Source organism: Octodon degus, unplaced genomic scaffold (assembly GCF_000260255.1).
Source record: "Octodon degus isolate 3935 unplaced genomic scaffold, OctDeg1.0 scaffold00038, whole genome shotgun sequence".
Taxonomy (NCBI): domain Eukaryota; kingdom Metazoa; phylum Chordata; class Mammalia; order Rodentia; family Octodontidae; genus Octodon; species Octodon degus.
In genome coordinates this window covers 10,958,052-10,977,708 of record NW_004524614.1, presented here as the reverse complement: position 1 = coordinate 10,977,708, position 19,657 = coordinate 10,958,052, and the positions used below count along the sequence as shown (strand labels likewise).

Sequence of the window (19,657 nt, the reverse complement as noted above, 5' to 3'; positions counted from 1 at the left end):
TGCAAATTTAATTGGTTTTTTCCTCTGGCAGCCCTAGCCCAGGGTCATGTATATTGTTGATGGCAAGGTAAAGGATAATTATTTAGCCATGATTAAAATATTGAAATTTCCGCCTCAATCTATATCTATAGAAAAATAAAATTGTGGGACTCAAAATAAGCATGAGTTAAAATGATAGCAATATGGGCAATAATTTTGCTACAATTTCCATGCTTTCTGAAAATGGTAATTTTGCCTTAGGTAATTAAAATAAAGTTTCTATAAAACATTTTTAGTGCAGTGAAGGTCCCAGTTTCCATGTGAAGTGAAATTTAGATAACTACAATAAACCTTGGCTATCCCACAAATAATTTGATTTACTAATAAATTCAAGAGCCCCATGCAGAGAATAACAAGTGTGCAATTTATACCTTCTTGTTAGTGATTTATACCTTCTTGTTAGCTGAAGAAGACAGGTATGGCCTCTTCCTTAAGAGAACAGAGAGGGCCAGGGAGGTGGCTCAGTGGAATAAGCGCTTCCCTGGCAAGTGCAAGGGCCTGAGTTCAATCCCCGGTTCCACAAAAAAAAAAAAAAAAAAAAAGAACAGAGAGCCTTGCTGTAGGATATCTCCCTTGTGGAACCAACAAACCAGAACCATCCCACTTGGTGAAGTAGTCAGGCTTCAGAATCAGAGAATAAGTATTTGGAGCACCTTAGTATCTACCTAATGGGTTGTATACTGTTTATGCTTCCAGACCACATCACTGAAAGAGAAGTAGAGCCCAGGAATACAGAGCTGTTTCCTTAAAGTCTCTCTAAAGCATCACCTTCCACTGTTGCCTACAGAGTATAACCCAAACCAAGATGGGACATTTTTCACTCCTCCCCACACTTCTTCCTCAGTTTTGGTATATAATGGAGGAATAATAAAGCTACTTAGGGAAGTATTGCTGAGGAATACATGTGTGAAATCCCCAGAAACATTTAAATGCATTTTGAGAAGACTTTTCAAGGACAAAGGGCCCTGTCAGTAGGTGAGGGCAAGGAACAAAGAAATACAAGCTTCTCTTAGGATTGCTATGATTCCCATTAGTGCTGTGGGCTTGTAAGTGTTGGGCTCCCCCAGGAGTCCTGGGCTCCAGCGGGTAGCTAATTACTCTCAGTTCTCAACTATTCCATTTTGGGATGCCGCTGTGTCTAATTTTAACCATGGCACTATCATACACCAGCATCCCTGGGTTTCGTTATTAATCTAGTCTTCTGGAATTTGCTTCCAGTGATTTAAAGTGGCTAAAACATTTTTTCATCATCCTAATGCAAACAATTTTCACTCAACCTTTAAATACCTATGCGGCCACAGTAAAGGACAGATAAAATATTAAAATGTCCCAAAATATGACAGTCTCCCAGATCATAAGAAGTTATTGCAACAAGCATCTTGAGATGAATGGAATGAGAAGCCCTTGGAAATCACAAGTAACCAACCATGCCTTAGAGCGCAGCTAAGGATCTTCATAAGACTCCACATTTGTCCTTGCTACTCACATTTCTGCCAGCAATTAGCAGCACTTTCTAAGTCATGGAACAGTTGCAAAAGTTAGTTTTCTCATAAATAGACAAATATTTTTAAAAAACCCTCAAAATAGTGTATGTTTCAACTGGCTAGTATTTAATGGAAGAATAAAATTATAATAGTGAGAATTTACTAATCCATATAAATTTATAGAGTATGCAAAACTTCGTAATTTTTCTTATCTGTAAAGCAAAGCTAGATGCCTTTTTCTTTCAGTCCTGAGGTTGGAACTGAAGGCTAAGCATTCTAACCAATACCCTACCACTGAGTTACACTCCAATTCATAAAACTAGATCTCTTCATGGTGGCAATGTTCCAGCAAATAATATGATAGAACTATATATAATCATATCATTAAACACATTAAATGTAATACACTAAAATATTCTGGTCAAAAGGCAGACATTTTCTCAGCCTAGGTAAATAGTAATACCCCAATGTACACTATCATAGAACACATTCAAATACAAGTAAAATGCATGAAGCAAAAGCTGAGTAAACTGAAACAGACAATTTAACAATGAGAGTTTAAGATTTTCATATTCTTCTTTCACTATTTGATACAACAAGTAAACAAAAAAAAATCAGAAAGACTATCAGAAAGTTGAATAAAAGTACCAACCAGCTTAACTAAATCAAAATTCTATCCACCAACAGCATTCCCAAGTGTACACAGAACATTCACCAAGACAGACCAGATGTGAGGGGATGGAAAATGGCAGAATGCTGAGTGTCAGCTACTCAGTTTCTCCTGAACAAGGTGCCAAGAGTCTGGAAAACAACAGCCAGCAGAGAATCCAGAAGGTGTGTAAGGCTCATGGGAATCACAAGGGAACTGACAGTGGGGAAAAAGAAAATAGAATTCGTGGCTACAGAAAAAACAGTTCACTGCTCCAGACCAAAGACTGCCGAGAACAGCTAAAGCAGCTGTGCAGACAGCCTGGCAGGCAGGGAGACAGAAAAGGCAACCCTGCTCCTCACTAGGAGACTCAGACCTGACCTGGACTGGACAGAGTCTTGTGCAGTCAGGCAGCAGTGAGAACAAAGAAAGTGTTTCCTCAGTTCTCACACCCAGCCAGTGGTTGGTGAGTATAGCAGAGTGTCATCCAACACACACAATTCCTCTAGGAGCAGCAAGGGGTGGGTGGGGTCAGATGGTCATGTTATTTCAAAGAGCTCAGGACTCGAGGTCCAGCAGCAGAAAATCCCCAGGGTCACTTCACTGCAAATGGCCTGGAGTAGAAAAAGGGAGGTGGGCTGGGGAGATGCCTCAGTAGAATAAGCGCTTGCCTGGCAAGCGCAAGGGCCTGAGTTCAATCCCCGGTCCCGCCAAAAAACAAAAAACAAATGAAAAAGGAAAGGGCTGCCCCAGTACACAGCCAGCAATTGGATAGCAGGCAACGAAACTGCTGAGAAGTAGCAGCTGGGACCACCCAGGCTTCATTCTGGCAACTACCCAAAACCAATCTTAGCCCAGGATATAAAGGACTAGAATCAGCCCCCTGCTCTGCCATCCACAGCACAAGCAGGCAAATGGACCTGGCTGCCCTCTGACAAACACAAATGAGAGAAGTCAGTGGTCCAGCCAAGATCAGTCCTATATGCAGAAGTAATCCTATTACAGGATCAGTAGGGTTACTCAGCAGAGATTCTGGTTCTGACTAGGGAACTAACACAGAACTGGGAGCATCAAAGGAATTCTTTTCTTTTTTTTGCTGTCTTTCTTTTACTTTCCTTTTTTTTTTTGGGGGGGGGGAAGTGGTTGTTTAGGTTTTGACTTTTACTGCTAGTTTGTTTTGCCTGTCCTGTCTCTCTCTTTCCTCAGTAGTCTTTCTCGATATTCTGAATTTTACATGTAAATGAAAACTGTCTCTAGTCTTCCTTTTAATGGAATTCTTAATTTTCTGGATATTTGTTTAAATCTATTTCATGCACTCTAATCCTTTCCTGTATAGTTCATTCAATATTTTCATCATTTTTCTATGTTCCTCTATTTTTTAATCTTCTTTATGTATTTATTTATGTATTTATTTATTTACACAGGGTCTCACTATGAAGCTCAGACTTGTAGTGATCTTCCTGTCTCAGCCTCCCCAGTGCTGTGATTACAGGCATGCACCACCACACCTGCTTTCAGTGGCCAGCTCAGCTCTGGGCTGGTATGGCATGTGGCACCAGGTATCGAACCTAGGTATTTGTACTTGTCAGGCAGGTCCTTAGACTACCAAGGTATCTCCCAGGCCCTGTTCCTCTATTTTTTAATCTATATCTTCTTTACCCTAGATGCATTGAGCAATTCTTTTGTGATTGTTGCCATTTTTTATCTGAGAGATTATTTGTGATCTGATTTCTTCTATAGCCTGATGGAGCTGTTTCTTCAGTTGCTACCATTTCAGAAATTTCAGGTGTGTGGCTTTCAAGTTCTTCTATGTCCTTGTCTCCTAGACTTGTCCTGGGTGAGCTGGATGCCTGACACTACCTTATGCTGCTCCATTTTGACATTTTCAAAGCCTCCAAAGTTTACCAGGGCTTAGTGCCACTGCTGTGGTGGTGGGGCAACAGGACACAGCTCACTGAGGCTCCTGAAGCTGTCTGGGGCTCAGAATGGTGTCCATGGGGTGGGGCAGGGCTTACCAAGGCTCCCAAAGCTCTGTGGGGCTCAGCATGGCTTCTATGATATTAAAGGAGTGGGATGGCAGGTCTCTAGTCTTTCTTCTTCACCTCTATGACCCTGTGCTTTTTTCGTTATTCTTTCTCTTCTGTCCTCTTCTCTAGCTAACCAAAGTTCGTGTGATCATCCATTGCCCTTCAGCCTTGTGTTCACTACATTTCATTTCAGTTGTTGCTCTGTTTTTTCCCTTTTTAACTTAAATTTGCCTTCCCTACAGGATAAAATCACTATACCAAGGAGAAATTTACTGCATGTAAGTTTCCGATTTATGTTGGATGTTGTTATATAACTACAGATCATTTCCTATGATTCTAAATAACAAAATAGCAATTACCACAGATTTTTGGGTTTTAAGGTTGCTTGATGATATTACTGTTATTTGTACTACTTTAGTACAAATAACAATAATATTTGTATTTAGTTATTGTTAATTGTACTACTTTAGCCAGATGGCACACTTGTAATCAGTTGTTCACCCTTGTACGACAGCACTCTGATAATCTGGAGTCATAGTCATCCCCATAGTCCAGTACCAAAAGATTAGGTTCTGGGCCCACAGACAATAACTCTCCATCTCTAATAAAGTGAGTAGATAAGATTTTGGGACAGACACAAAGACCAAAATCCAAGTGCACCTAGAAGACATTTCAGAGGAATGGACATTTACTAGAGAACCCTCATTACCAGGGATAAAGGTACCTAATGTAAGAAAAGGACAAAAATACAGGAAACAAATTAATATTTTTTAAATAGAAAATGTGAAGATGTAAAAGAAAATGTAATCCCAGACTTCCATCCCACCCAGGGTGACTCTATCGGACAATAAAATAAAGGAAATAGGAAGCCATTCACCTGAATTTTCTGGAATGATAGCAGCAGAAATTTTTTTTAAATAAAAGTACATGATGCTATAGAAAAAAATCAGAGCAGAACTATTTCATATTGAAAGGAGAAAAGACAACCATTATGAAGGATCTGCTCAGCAAATCTAGAGTAGACATAGATTTTTAAAAAACAGAGAAAAATAATGAAAATTATGAAGGCCCAACAGGAAAGAAATAAGATCCATGGAACAGATATGTAGGAAATTCAAAATTTCAATGAAAGTTTCCAAAACCGAACGAAAGAAACTGAAGATAAAACATCAGACCTAGAAGACAGGATCATGGTTAGTGATCACAAAAAGAAATATCTCTTTAAAATAGCAAGGCTATATTTATCTCTTTTTTGATTTTTTGGAACTGAAAATCAAATTCAAGACCTTGGGTTTGCCAGGCAGGTGCTGTGCCACTGAGATATACTCCTTGCCATTACATTCATCTACACTGTGTTTTTGGTTTGGAGTACTGAGAATTGAACTCAGGACCTTGTACTTGCCAGGTAGACACTTGTGCCACTGAGCTATATCTGTGGCCCTAAAATAGCAAGGCACTATGAAAAAAATCCAACAACTGTAAGATTATGCAAAGAAGAACAACGTAAGATTGATTGGAGTCTGAAAAATATAGGATATGATACAAATGAAATTAAAAACTTCACAAGGGGTTGGCAAGATAGCTCAGTGGACTAAAGTGTCTGCTTAGGCAAGCTTAGGTAAGTGCAGGACCACAGTTTGATTGCCTGCACCACATGCCTTGCCAGCCCTGTCCCTAGGGTGGGCTGAGCTGGTCAAAGTCTGGCTGTGATGGTGCATGCCTTAATCCCAGCACCGGAGAGGATGAAAGCAGGAGGATCACTATGAATCCGAGCTTCATAGTGAGACCCTGCAACAACCAAATATGCTAAAAAATAAATAAAAAGCTGATCACAGAAGGAATAGCAGAAAACTTCCCAAGCATGAAAAAAGAATTTGACATGCAAATGAGTGAGGCATGCAGAACTCCAATTCGTCATGACAAAAATAAATCTACACCAAGGCATATACTCAGGATTCCAGAAATGTAGCACAAGAACCAAACATTAAAATCTATTAGAGAAAAGAAACAAGTCACCTGTAAAAGAAAGCCCATCAGAATCATTGAAAACTTCTCAACACAAAACCTTGAGTCAAGGAAAGCTTGCAGTAAAGTATTTCTGGAAAAAAAAACAAACTTCTGAGACTGATAACCTGAAAACTTGTATTTCAGAATTAATGGAGAAATAAGATATTTCCATGACAAAGAGCAACTAAAGAAATTTATAACAACCAAACCAACTCTACAAAGGATTATAAAAGAAATTCTAGAAAGGGATTAGAAAGACCACAATTCTAAGAAGAACAATAGAAATAAGTCACCAGGCAAGGCAAGAAATTAAACAGAGGAAAACCAAGAGATCCAACAGCAGGAAAATAATATGACAAGGATGAGCCAATAGAGATCACTTACAACCATCAACGTAAACAGTCTCAACTCACCAATCAAAAGAAACAGAGTGGCAGAGTGAATCAAGAGAAAAGATCCAACAATATGCAACATACAAGAAGCACACTTAACAAAAAGAGATTCATAGACTGAAAGTCAAAGGGGGGAAAACAATACTCCATGTGACAGGAATACAGAAAGAAAACATGGGCACTTATTCTACTTTCAGACAATGTGAACTTCAACACTGATCAAGAGATAAAGAAGGTCACTACATACTTAAGATAAAACTCCAAGGAGAAGAGATAAAAATCACAAACGTGTGTGCACCAAATACAGAGGCACCCAACTATATCACATATTAATAGACCTCAAAAATCAAATAAGCACTAACACAATTTTTATGGGAGATCTTCACATTACTGTCACAAATAGATAAATCAACTGGACCAAAAAAATACCAAAAAGAAATATGAAAACTGAACCAAACCTGTGGTAAAATTGACCTTAATATATGGCTCCAAAGCATTCCAGCTCACAACATCAGAAGAAACATTCTTTTCAGCAGCATACAGTATGTTTTGCAAAACAGACCACATACTAGCCCACAGAAGTTGCTTAAGTAAATGAAAAGGAATTGAAATTATCCCATGAATATTATCTGACCATAATGATTTAAAATGGGAAATTAATAGCAAAATCCCCCACAAAACTCTATAAACATGTGGAAATTAAATAACACCCTACTGGACAACCAATGAGCTACAGACTAAATTAAAGAATAAATTAAAGAGTACTTACCATTAAATGATAATGCTGATATAACATACTGGAATTTATGAGACACAAAGAAAGCAGTCCTGAGAAGGAAATATCAGGAAAACAGAACAAACTCAAATAAACAGTATAATTTTGAGCCTCAAATTTCTAGAAAAAGAATAAGCAAAGCTCAAAGCTAGTATAGGAAGGAAATTATAAAGATCACAACAGAGATTAATGCAGCTGTGACTAAGAAAAACTAACGAAAAGGAAAAACATCAAAGAGTTGATTCTTTGAAAGAGTAAATAAAATTGACAAACTTTAACGTTAATAACAAAAAGGAAAGAAAAGACAACTTAATACAATAAGGAATGAAAAGAGTGAAATCAAAGCATGCCCTTCAGAAATCCAGAAGATCATCATTATCTAATTCAAGAAACTTTAATAAGATGGAAAACAAAAGAAATGGACACATTCCTAGATACATCTCAATTACCAAAGCTGAATCAAGACAATATAAAAATTCTAAATTACTTAATATCAGTCAATGAAATTGAAAATGTAATTAAATTTTACCAAGAAAGGACTGGGAGATAGCTCAGCAGTCTAAGCACCTGCCTGGCAAGTGCAAGGTCCCAAGTACATTCCCCGGTACTGCATACCATGCTGCGGCAGAACCCCGAGCTTAGCATGCTGGCCTCAAAACTGGGCATGGTGGTGCACACCTGTAATCCCAGTACTGGAGAGGATGAGACAGGTGGATCACTGAGTCCAAGCTGCATAGCAAGATTGTGGGCCAAATTAATGAATAAATAAATAAATAAATAAATAAATAAATTTTTAAAAATTACCCACAAAGAAAACCTCAGGTCCTGATGGAATCACTATTGATTTCTACAAGAAATGTAGTGGGGATCTAATGCCACTATTTCTCAAACTCTTCTCAATGAAATTGAAAGGGAAGTAATACTAAACAACTCACTCCTAGAAGCAAATGTTCTCTGATTCCAAAATCAAAGAAGGATGGAACTGAAAAGAGAACTACTGCCCTAATGAACATGAGATGAAAAAAACTTCATTAAGATACTGGCAAACAGAATGCAGCAAATCATTAAGATTAAACATCATAACCAAGTAGGATTCATCCCACAGATTCAGGAATGATTCAACATATGAAAATAAATACATGTAATGCATCACATTAAGAGAGCCAAAGAAAAAAATGTGATCATCTCAATAAATGCAGAAAAAGAGTTGACTAAGTCCAACACCCATTTATTATAAAAACCTTACATAAAATTGGAATAGATGGTTTTCATCTCAGTCTGATAAAAGCCATCTATGACAAACCAACAGCCAACATCATATGGAATGAACAAAAACTGAAAGCTTGGGGGCTAGGGAGATGGCTCAGTAAAATAAGCATTTCCCTGGTAAGCACAAGGGGCTGAGTTCAATCCCCAGTTGAGAGAGAGAGAGAGAGAGAGAGAGAGAGAGAGAGAGAGAGAGAGAGAGAGAAATAATACCCAAGGAGAGTCATCTGGAGAGAAAACATTCTCTCAGGCTTTCACAGAGAGCAAATTGGTCAAGTAATGGCCATGACTCATCCACATGGCTGACACTGACAAAGGATCTGCAAAGTGTGGTACAGGGTAACAGGATAAATTCTGAGGGGACTTGACTGACCTTATCAGATACAAAAGTTACATTGCTTGTTATACAGGTCTTGCTTTATCTTGGTCTTAATCATCCAGCAAAAGAGTATGAACCAAGGTATATAAAGTAAAGCCATATTAATATGCTGAGCTGTGAACGGCTCAAGTAAACAACTTTTATGAATAACTCACTACTATTGTGAGCTGCTGGACTGTGTTGGATTGTTTTGCTGAATTCATGCACCTATAACATTTAGATGCCAATGGAATATCCATTTCTGACAGGACTAAACAAAAAAAGGGGATACAAAGGAAGGACCATTTTGTATCTGTATATGCAGAATAGTTAGGATAGATATACAGCTACTTTCTCTTAATTCAATGAGAAAAAAGATCTGTGCTAATAGTGTTTGGACAGGATATCCTGTCTGTATCTTGTACTAAGGATAACCACTAAGAAGATAACAATGTAGAGTGTATTAATTATTGAAACTGTCTTATTAATCAGTTTTGAAACTGTCTTACTGCTATTTGTTTCTCAATAAAATAAAACTGAAAGCTCTCTCTCTAAACTCAGAAACAAGAAAAAGATGTCCACTGTCACCATTCTTATTGAATATATTTCTGTAAACTTTAGTGGGAGCAATTAGACAAGAAAAAGAAATGAAAGGAATAATGATAGGAAAGAAAAAAGTTAAATTATCATTATTTTCAGGTAACATGGTTCTCTAAACAGAAGACCCTGAAAACTCCACAAAAGACTTCTAGATTTAATAACCAAATTCAGTAGCTTAGCTGGATATAAAGTCAACATTCAAAAATTAATAGCATCCCTGTACACAACAAACTTACTAAAAGAGAAATTGGGGAAGCCACACCTTTCACTATAGCACCAAGAGAACTACTTAAGAATCAATCTAACAAGGAAGTAAAGGACTCTACATTGAAAACTATAGTACTCTGAAAAAGGATATCAAACAGGGCATCAGAAAGTGGAAAGATATCCCTTGTTGTTGGGTAGGAAAAACCAACAGAGTGAAAACAGCCAAAATTGTTACACAAATTTAATGCAATCTGCATCAACACCATTACCATATATCAGAAAATAATTTTAAAATTGATTTGGAACCAGAAGAGATCTAGAATAGCAAAATAATTCTAGGCAATAAACAAGGTAGATGGTATCACAATTCCTGACCTGAGACTACAGAAGCTAGAGGAACAACAGTGCACATGTGTCCTTCTGGAGAGAGCTGTATTCTCATTTCAGGTCACCATCAAAAAAACTAAGTTTGGCATGCAGTAAGGATCAGGAGATGAGATCCTGATTATATAACCATCCTTGATTATAGAATCTTGGGTTGTGTCTCTTACTTCATGCTTCCAGACCACCCTGACGATCTGGAAGATTCCACTTGGGAAATTACTAGCAGTTCTTGGAAAGGAAAGAAAGAAGATTGTTGGTTGGAATAAAAACAGGGTTGAATTAGTTCCAGAAAGCAGAGTCCTCAAACTCATGGACAGCAATCTGCAGATGAAGATAACTTCAAAAGACCACCCCAAAGCAATATGCAGAGAAGATGAGAGGGGCCTCCTCAGGAAAGAAGGCAGCTGGTTCGCTGCCAAAGAATCTTGAGCCAGGTCTTCCAGGAAGATGGGGTGGTCACTCCATGGAGAACCCTCCTTCAGGATCTGTGAGGAAGACAAGAAAGAAGAAGCAGAAGGCTCCTGGGAATGGAAATGGTGGAAATGGTGGCAGGGGAATGGAAATGGTGGCAGCATCAGAGAAGCACCCCAGCCCCCTCGGAAGAAAAGGGCCTGGGCGGACCCCACCAGTGAAAGTGAGGAAGCATTTAAGAATAGGATAAAAGTTAAAGTGAAGATTCCTAAAGAATTAAAATCATGGCTTGTGGAGGACTGGGACTTAGTGACCAGGCAGAAGCAGCTCTTTCAATCTCCTGCTAAGAAAAATGTAGATGCCATTCTGGAAGAGTATGCTAATTGTAAGAAATCACAGGGAAATGTTGATAATAAGGAATATACAGTTAATGAAGTTGTGGCAGGAATAAAAGAGTATTTCAATGTGATGTGGGGCACTCAGCTGCTCTACAAATTTGAGAGGCCCCAGTATGCTGAAATCCTCTTGGCTCACCTTGATGTGTGAATGTCCCAGGTTTATGGAGCACCACACCTACTGAGATTATTTGTGAGAATAGGAGTGATGTTGACCTATACAACCCTTGATGAGAAGAGCTTTGCACTATTGTTAGGCTATCTGCATGATTTCCTAAATTATCTGGCAAAGAATTTTGTGTCACTCTTTTTTGTTGTTATTTTCTTTGTTTTTTGTTTGTTTGTTTGTTTGTTTGTTTAGTTTTTTGTTGTTGTTTTTGGTTGTTTTTTTGGGGGGGTTTTGTTTTGTTTCAGAACTGGGGATTGAACTCAGGCCCTTGAGCTTGCCTGGGAAGCGCTTATTCCACTGAGCCATCTCCCAGGCCCCCTGTTCTATTTTAAACAGAAAATAAAAGAAGTATAAACTCCTTTTCTCATTTCAAAATTGCTACCAGTGTATGCAGTTGTTAGACAAAGAGAAAACATTCAGTAGACAATTTTATTGCCTTGTTGACAACACTGCTTAAATGCTGGTGGTTCTATCTCTTTGACACTACATAATTTTCTAATACATGTTAAATGCTATATGACAAAATGCTTTGGTTCCTAGTGCCAAAGATTCAAATTAATGTTGAACCCATACATTTGTGCTTTTTTTTTTAATGGTGCTTGAATGAAGTAAAACAGCCCGTCCTCTGCAAATCCACCCATGTTGTTCTGCACACATTCTATGGCTCAAATTATTGAAGGATGGTGGTTTGTTCCATGGTTTTGCCCAAACTGTTGAAAGATGGTGATTTGTTTCTTGGTTTTTGTATTTGAGTCTAATGCACATTCTAACATGATAGAGGCAATGCATTATGGTGTAGACACAGTTTTCTGGCAAAGTTGATATTTTAGGAATTGTATTTCAGATCTTAAATAAAATTTGTTTCAAAATTTCAAGCAAAAAAAAATTCCTGACCTGAAATTATACTACAGAGGTACTGTGATAAGAACAGTGCAGTCTTTTTAATACACAGTGCTGGAGAAAGTGGATATTCATATGGAGGAGAAAATGAACTTTAGTTCTTACATTATGTTATACCATGCATAAAAATTAATTTGAAATAGATCATAAGTCTGAATATAATCATTATCATATTCTCACCCAAAGAAGAGTGGGTCTTATACTAATTTTTGATCCAAAAGATGAAGCAGGACTTATTTTCAGGAAGTCTTATTTTTTCATGTACAGCAATTTACATTTATTCATCTACATATATCTACGTTTACTCCAGTCCAGTCATGTCATGTTCTTCTGGAACAATGTCTTAACTCTCCAATCCCCAGTTCTGGCCTGAAGTTCTTGCAACCTCACTTCCTGAAGAAGCACTGGCTCCAATCCTTCATGTCCGATCACAGAGCTCTCCTTAACTGAGCCTTTGTTGTCCCTGGAGCCTGCTTGTAGTGCATTGGCAATAAAATTGTCAATGTTTTTATCTGGTGAATTCTTAACCCAAGTCACAATCTCTTGCAGGCCAGACCTCACAAAGTTTCCATTAAATCCAGTACTAAAGACTTACAAGGTGTGAGTGGCAACAAAGATGACAACAGTTAAGAACGAAAGTCCAGGGCTATTGCTGTCTTTTGCTGCTTTGACCTGCTGCCCTGTGCCACGGACTCTGCCTTGAAGCCAGCTGATTACAGACTGAAACCTCCACAAATCTGACTTAAATCAACCTTTCCTTCTTAAAAAAAATGATGATCCACACAAAAGCAACCATATCCCTTCATTATCAAGTGTGTATGTTATGTGTGTGTTGTGTCTGTTCTACAACTGATTATTCAGCAAGAAGACTCCAATTATTCTATTTACATATGTGTTTGCCTCTTCTTCAAAGGTGGCCATTTAGGGATTTACAAATAGTTAATTGTAATTTATATTATCATTTATTTTAAGTATTAATGTCAATATTATTTGTTTATATTTAATTATAGTTTATAATTCAGTGCATCTGTTGTGTGTTACAACAGTCTACTAAATGTGTCCATCTGGTTAGCAATCTTAACTGGAATTTATTTTGGAGATGGGGCTTATATTCTGAGCCTAAATCATGCTATGCCTTATTTTCCCATTAGGTCTTATTTTTTTGAGGAATGCAATTAGTATTTTTGTTACCTAACGTTGACAAAGATTACTAAATAAGACATACACATAAAAACACAAACCATAGAATAAAAATTTGATACATTGAACTTGTATCAAAATTTTATGATCTTTAAATAGTGCTGAGGAGAGTGGATATTTCAATGGAGAATAAGAAAGTAAAATCACAAATCATTAAAGAGGGATTGTTTCCTAAAACATATCTGACAGCAGACTATAATCTAGAATATCTCAAGAACTGCAGAGGATATTAGTAGGCAAATAATTTGATTAAACAGGGAACATCAAACATAGATCACAAAAGAAAATAAGTTAATGGCCAATGAGCATGTGAAAAGAAATTTAGCATCACTATTCAGAGAAATGAAATGAAAATTAAGTATATAAGCTACTTCCATGTATAAATTAGATTAGCTAAAATTAAAAGAAATGACAATACTAAGCAGTGGCTGGAGGTTAAAGACAGTAAATTTCTTTCACTATTGATGGAAAAGCAAAATGGTACCAGACACTTTGAAAGACAGTCGGCAATTTCCTACAATATAAAAGATTCCCTATGGGATAAAACATTCCATTTTGAGATATTTATCTGGGAGAATTGAAAGCATATAAGCATACATTATAATGTTTATAGTATCACTGTAATTACAGCCCAGAACAGGATGCTATTTAAATGGCACCAACCAGTAAATGGAATTCTAGTCAATGATAAAAAGGAACAGTCTAGCAATACGTGCACAAAACAGATGTAAAAAATCAGAAATATTATGGTAAAGAGACAAAAAAAGACTATATGTATTATGTATATACAGCATAATCAAAACATTGCAAAGATTATTTTTAAAAAAAAACATATTACAACAGAGATACTTTGCCAATAGTCCTCAAAATCCTCTCTCTCACTTTACACACACTCCTTGCACTGTTCTTGCTACTTGCTGAAGCCATTCTGGAAGTCCTGTTTTGTATCTTCAGGTGTTTGTCATTGCTGCATCGTGTCCTAAATTGATTGAAAATGTTTATTCTTCATGATCAGCTTGACTTTTGGGGAAGAATTGAAGTCACACAATGCTAGGTCCAGTGAATAAGGTGGTGGATGATGCAGCATAACATTTACGAGCCTGTCTTTCCACTGAGTGGCACTTGGGACCTGCATCCACTGTACAGTGTATATTTTTATGACCTTATAGAGATACTTATAAAAAAACAACTATCAGGGCTGCTTCTAATAGTAGCAAGAATGGTGGAATCAGGACATCCAAACCAAAGGAGAGTATTTGAAGGGGAATGAATGGCGATGTGTCTTTTACTATAATGCAATTTTAAATTTAAATATTCACTATATATTTCAATCAGACCACAGATGACTCTATTGATTCTATTTTTATGTAATTCTAGAAAAAGGCAAAAACTTATTACTGCAGAAGGCAAAGTAGTCATTTGCCAAAGATGGTGAGGGAAATTGGATTCTACAGAGGCATAAGTTGTGGAAAGGGTGAGAGAAATGTAGACCTTGAATGTGGTGGTTACATAGACAGATATTCACCTAAACTCTTCACACTGTAAATTTAAAATGAAGAAACTTTATTGTGTCCAAGTTATAGCTCAGCAAAGCTGTTAAAAATATAATACAGGGCTGGGAGTTTAACTCAGTGGTAGAGCACTTGCTTAGCATGCACCAGGTCCTGAACTCAATCTCCAGCACCATGTGTATAATTATACCCATATGTAGAGTAGCATAGATATACAAAGGTGAGCCCCATTTATCAACAGTAGCGGCTATCATTATTGAATATTATGCTCTTGGGTAGGTACATCTCATGCATTATCTGGGACTTCAACTTTACAAGGTAGTTGTTAAACTACTATCCAACTGGAAAACAATAAATAAAATAAGTTGAGTTTCAGAGATGGTCAGCAACATACACACAGTAACAGAGCAAATATGCACTGAGCCAGTGTCCAAATGCAGGTTGGAACATCTATCCTTACAGATGTTCTTGCTTCATCAACCAGACCACCATCTGTCTTCATTCTAGGAAGCCAGAGAAGTAACAGGGTAGGTCTTGGGTACCAAGGACCCATCCTCAGTGCAGTCAGAACATGACAGATATTTGTCTGCCAGGCAGTTTACTGAGACAAGCAACCAAGGTAATTGAGACTCCAGAGAATATTTGTTCTTCCTTGAACAGTCCACAGGGAATGTGTATGCTTAATCTTTCATTAATTTACTGTTCAAATGCTGCAGGCTGTGTATCATTTGTTGCAAAAGAAGCTGACAAGAAGGAATTGTAATGTCAGCCTCCTGAACATTCCTGAATTCTTGCAGGACAACAGAGACTGCTTTGACATGACAATGAGGACCAGAGTCTCAGCCTTCAACAGAAAGAGCATCGTGCCAGGGAGCCAAGGGCACTGCATTCATGATATTTTCCTTGCTGTGATGTTTTTCCTGCGGCAGGAAGGATTCACATTCTAGAGCTGAAACTAGGGGATGGAAAATCCTGTAATCCTAGCAAGCACTCTCAGAGTGTTTGCTGTGTGGCTCACACTTCATATCCGTTACCTTATTTATCCAGCACAACCATCTGTGAAGGATACACAGCTATTAGTTTAGTCTTGCAGGTGAACTGAAGCTCAGAAAGACTGACTTCCATAAGGTATACAGGCCACTTCATATGACAGACTGCTTTAGGAGAAATGCCATCAGCCCCAGTTCTAAGCAGTATATTGTGACATACTGTTTAAGACAATGCTGGTAGCTCCCTTCCCTTTCCAGTGTGCCATGATTTGAGTGGCCCCAACAAAACTCGTGTTGGATATATAATCCCCAAAGCCATATGTGAATAGTATTGTGTAGTGGGCTTTGAGGAGGTGAATGGGTTACAGGGACTCTACCCTAGCAAACAGATTAACCATGAATCTGGGGATTATCCAGGCAATTGCTTCATTATAAAGTGAGCTCCGTTTGGCTAACTTGCTCTGTCTTGCCACAACATCCTCTACCATGCTACAACCCAGCAGGAAGAGGATCTGGGTGTGATGACACAGTCTTGTAATCCCAGAATGCTAGGTAGCTGAGGCAGGAAGGTTGAAAGCTCCAGTCCTATCTGGGCAACTTAGCAATTTAGGAAGAGCTTGTTTCAAAATAGAAAATAAACAGAAAAACTGAGAGTCATAGCTCAGTATGAAGGCTATAAGTTGTATACTCAGTATGACTCCCCTGCCCCCCCACACACACACGTCTTTTCAGAAATCATGCCTAAGGACTACAGTATTCTAGTAACTCTCACTGACTTCCTCCCCCTGCCCCACCTGTTGCCAAGGTCTTTTGGCATCCTTAGCCACTGGGTCACCTCATTGTGGACTCTGTCATAGCCTATTACCACCTGGCCTTTCACTTCACCTGCCTGTCTTATGCTTGGGCTTTCCCTGAGGTTGCCCTACAACCTCAGGATCCACAAAATCCTATGACACTTATGCATGTGTGATCTGGAAGTACAGTCCAGGGGAGATGACAGCGCTCATCATGATCAAAAAAATTCTGATCTCCTTCTATTCCTGTCCCAGAATGGATGACCTGGAATGCAGTATTCATTTGCCTTTTGCAGTAAATTTTGTACATCAGGCCAGATCCTCCTCCTCCTGCTTCCTCTTTGAAATGGAGATGTGATGGCTACCAAAGTCTCTGCCATCTTTCACTGTGAGTTTTGAGGATGAAAGCCATTTACCGAATATGGGGCATCAGAAAGTCACAGACTGGGTTCTTCAAACTGCCTGGAGCCACTTGGCTCATACAAGCACCTATCCTTTTAATTTTCCTACACCACTATGTTCAGGTCTCTGATTGCAACTACACACAACATCCAAAAGATGTTTCACTGCATGAAAATATCTATTTCTTTACTTATGGGAAAATGAATAATAGAAGCCCTTCTTTTGGAGAGGAAAATATGAAATGAGAAGCATGCACTTCTATTTGAGAGTCTGTTTTAATGAAAAGGAAGCTATGAAGTGAAGTACTTGGACCTACAGTGCTTTTGTTTACTCCCATACTCTGCTATAAATTCCTTGCTCTGTGCTGATAAGGAAGCTCAATTTATGGTCTAGTGAACTAAGCATTTTTTTTAATTTGCCAACCAATTAGACAGAGGTGATGGACCCAAGCAACATAAGTTTGAATCTTCTCTTTTCTCCTTTACAAGCCACAAATTTCTTCCTTCCATTCACTGCAGTGATAAGAGCCGTTTCATAAAATTATTTGACTATTAAATCCTGTCTTTACCCATTTGAAGTATATATTTTCTTTGTTTATGAAGATTGAGGCTTAAATGTTTTAAGTTAATAGAAATCATGAACCATGGCTGACATCAGCTTAGGGATAGTATATTAACTTACTTTAATGCTAATTATTCCATATATAACTAGCTTTAAAAAAATGGAGCCACCAATTTTCTTTCCAATTTCCTCCCTTAAATGGAGTCACTTATTTTACACTCACTACATGCATTCCAGTTTCAAGGGGGTTACAAACTGAATGCCTGCTACAGTTATTTTAATAAGCTCAAATTGGGATGGGAAGGTACCTCAGCAGTCTAAGCACCTGCCTGGCAAGCACAAGGATCCAGGTTTGATTCCCAGTATCATATGCTGTGCAGGCACCGGAACCCTGGGTACACCATACTAGCCACCGAAACCAGGTACATACCTGTAATTCCAGTACTGGGGAGGCTGAGACAGGAGGATCACTATGAGTCTGAGATGCATAGTGAGACCCTGTAATATATATATAATTTATTATATATTGATTACATATATTATTTATTATATTATTTATTATATATTATATTATGTATTATATATTTATTATATATTATTTATTATATGTTTAATAAAAATCATTTCTATGTGATTTTTTAAAATAAGCTCAAATCAAATAAAAATGCACCAAACATACTCAAAACCTAAATCAATATGATATTTAATCTTTCCACAGTACTTTAGACACAAACAAGAGAAAATCTTCCTCACCTTGGCTAATCCCTGTATCCTCAATGGTGGCTCTAATCAACCATTACACTTTTTCTCCCCAGTTGAGCCTTACCCACATGGACTCACCATTCTCAATACAGCACACAGTGTGTTCTCCACCACACAACTGACACTTCCACAAAAGCTAACACCAATACTTAGGAACACACTCTGTAAATATGAACTGCTATGGGCTTCTGCTGAGCTCTGCACAGCTCAGACTTGCTCCATTTGTAGATTCCAAAATGCAAAAAAGACCATAGTTCTGTCCCATTCTTAACATATTTGATATTTGTCCACAGGTTATTCGTAGTATAATAGGCATATGCATATAATAACCATGTTAAACATCACAGTTGACTTATCAAATACTAACCCAGGGCCAGCAAGCTAGCTCAGTGGATTAAAGTGCCTGCTTAGGCAGATGGAGGGACTGGGATTCAATTCTCAGCATGCCATGCTCACCTCACCCCTGGACACACTGAGATGGTGATTGAGACTGGGTGTGGTGGTACGCACCTGTAATCCCAGCACTTGGGAGGCTGAAAACAGGAGGATCACTATGAGTCCAATCCGTATAGTGAGACCCTATAGACCCTGTACTAAATACATAAATAATAATATTAATAATAATTATACTATTATAATTATAATTAATATTAATAATAATAATTACTGTAACCAAATGCTAATCCCAAAAGCTCAGGCTTGAAGTTTATCAATAAGGAAACCATTATAATTTTGGATGGAATATCCCATAAACTAACTGGCTCATAATTTTGTCAGGGCAAAGAGTTGTCCTTTAAAATAGGACAGATTGTATTTTGGGACCATTGGTCTGGGACCATGCCCATAAAATGAAATGACAAATTTGTGATGTTTCAAAACTACCAACCATAGGAGACGACCAGGGCCGCAGGATCCTGAACAGACCCAGAGCGCAGGCCCGGCAACTGAGTGAGACGACCTGGGGCCTGGGGATCCTCATTTGACCCAGGCTGCAGGCCCAGCAGGGAACCCTTCAGCAGAACTCCCTGCAAAGAGGCTAGAGGCAAGACCCACCCAACTGATTCAGGAGCAGAACATCTTGCCAGAGAGACACAAAGGGTTCAACTCTAAGGCCTACAGCAGAAAGAAGTGGAGCACAGCAGCCAGATCCAAACAACACCCACCTGGAGGAATCCGAACTTCATAGATCCAGACCGGGTGCTAAGGTAATAACTCTCTCTGAGCTCTACACCAAAGGTCAGAAGACAGGTATACAAAATGACAAAGAGAAGGAATAAAATGCAGTCTCAGGCCCCAAGTCCACCCAGTACAAATGCAGAAGACACTAGCACTGAGGAAACTGGAAATCACACACCAGATATCTCGGAAATAGTAG

General features: G+C 38.3%; 1 pseudogene; it reads left to right on the top strand.

Annotated features, from left to right (window-relative positions):
- The first annotated feature begins 2,261 nt into the window (after positions 1-2,261).
- Positions 2,262-15,721, top strand: LOC101590058 (annotated as a pseudogene).
- The last annotated feature ends 3,936 nt before the right edge of the window (positions 15,722-19,657 follow it).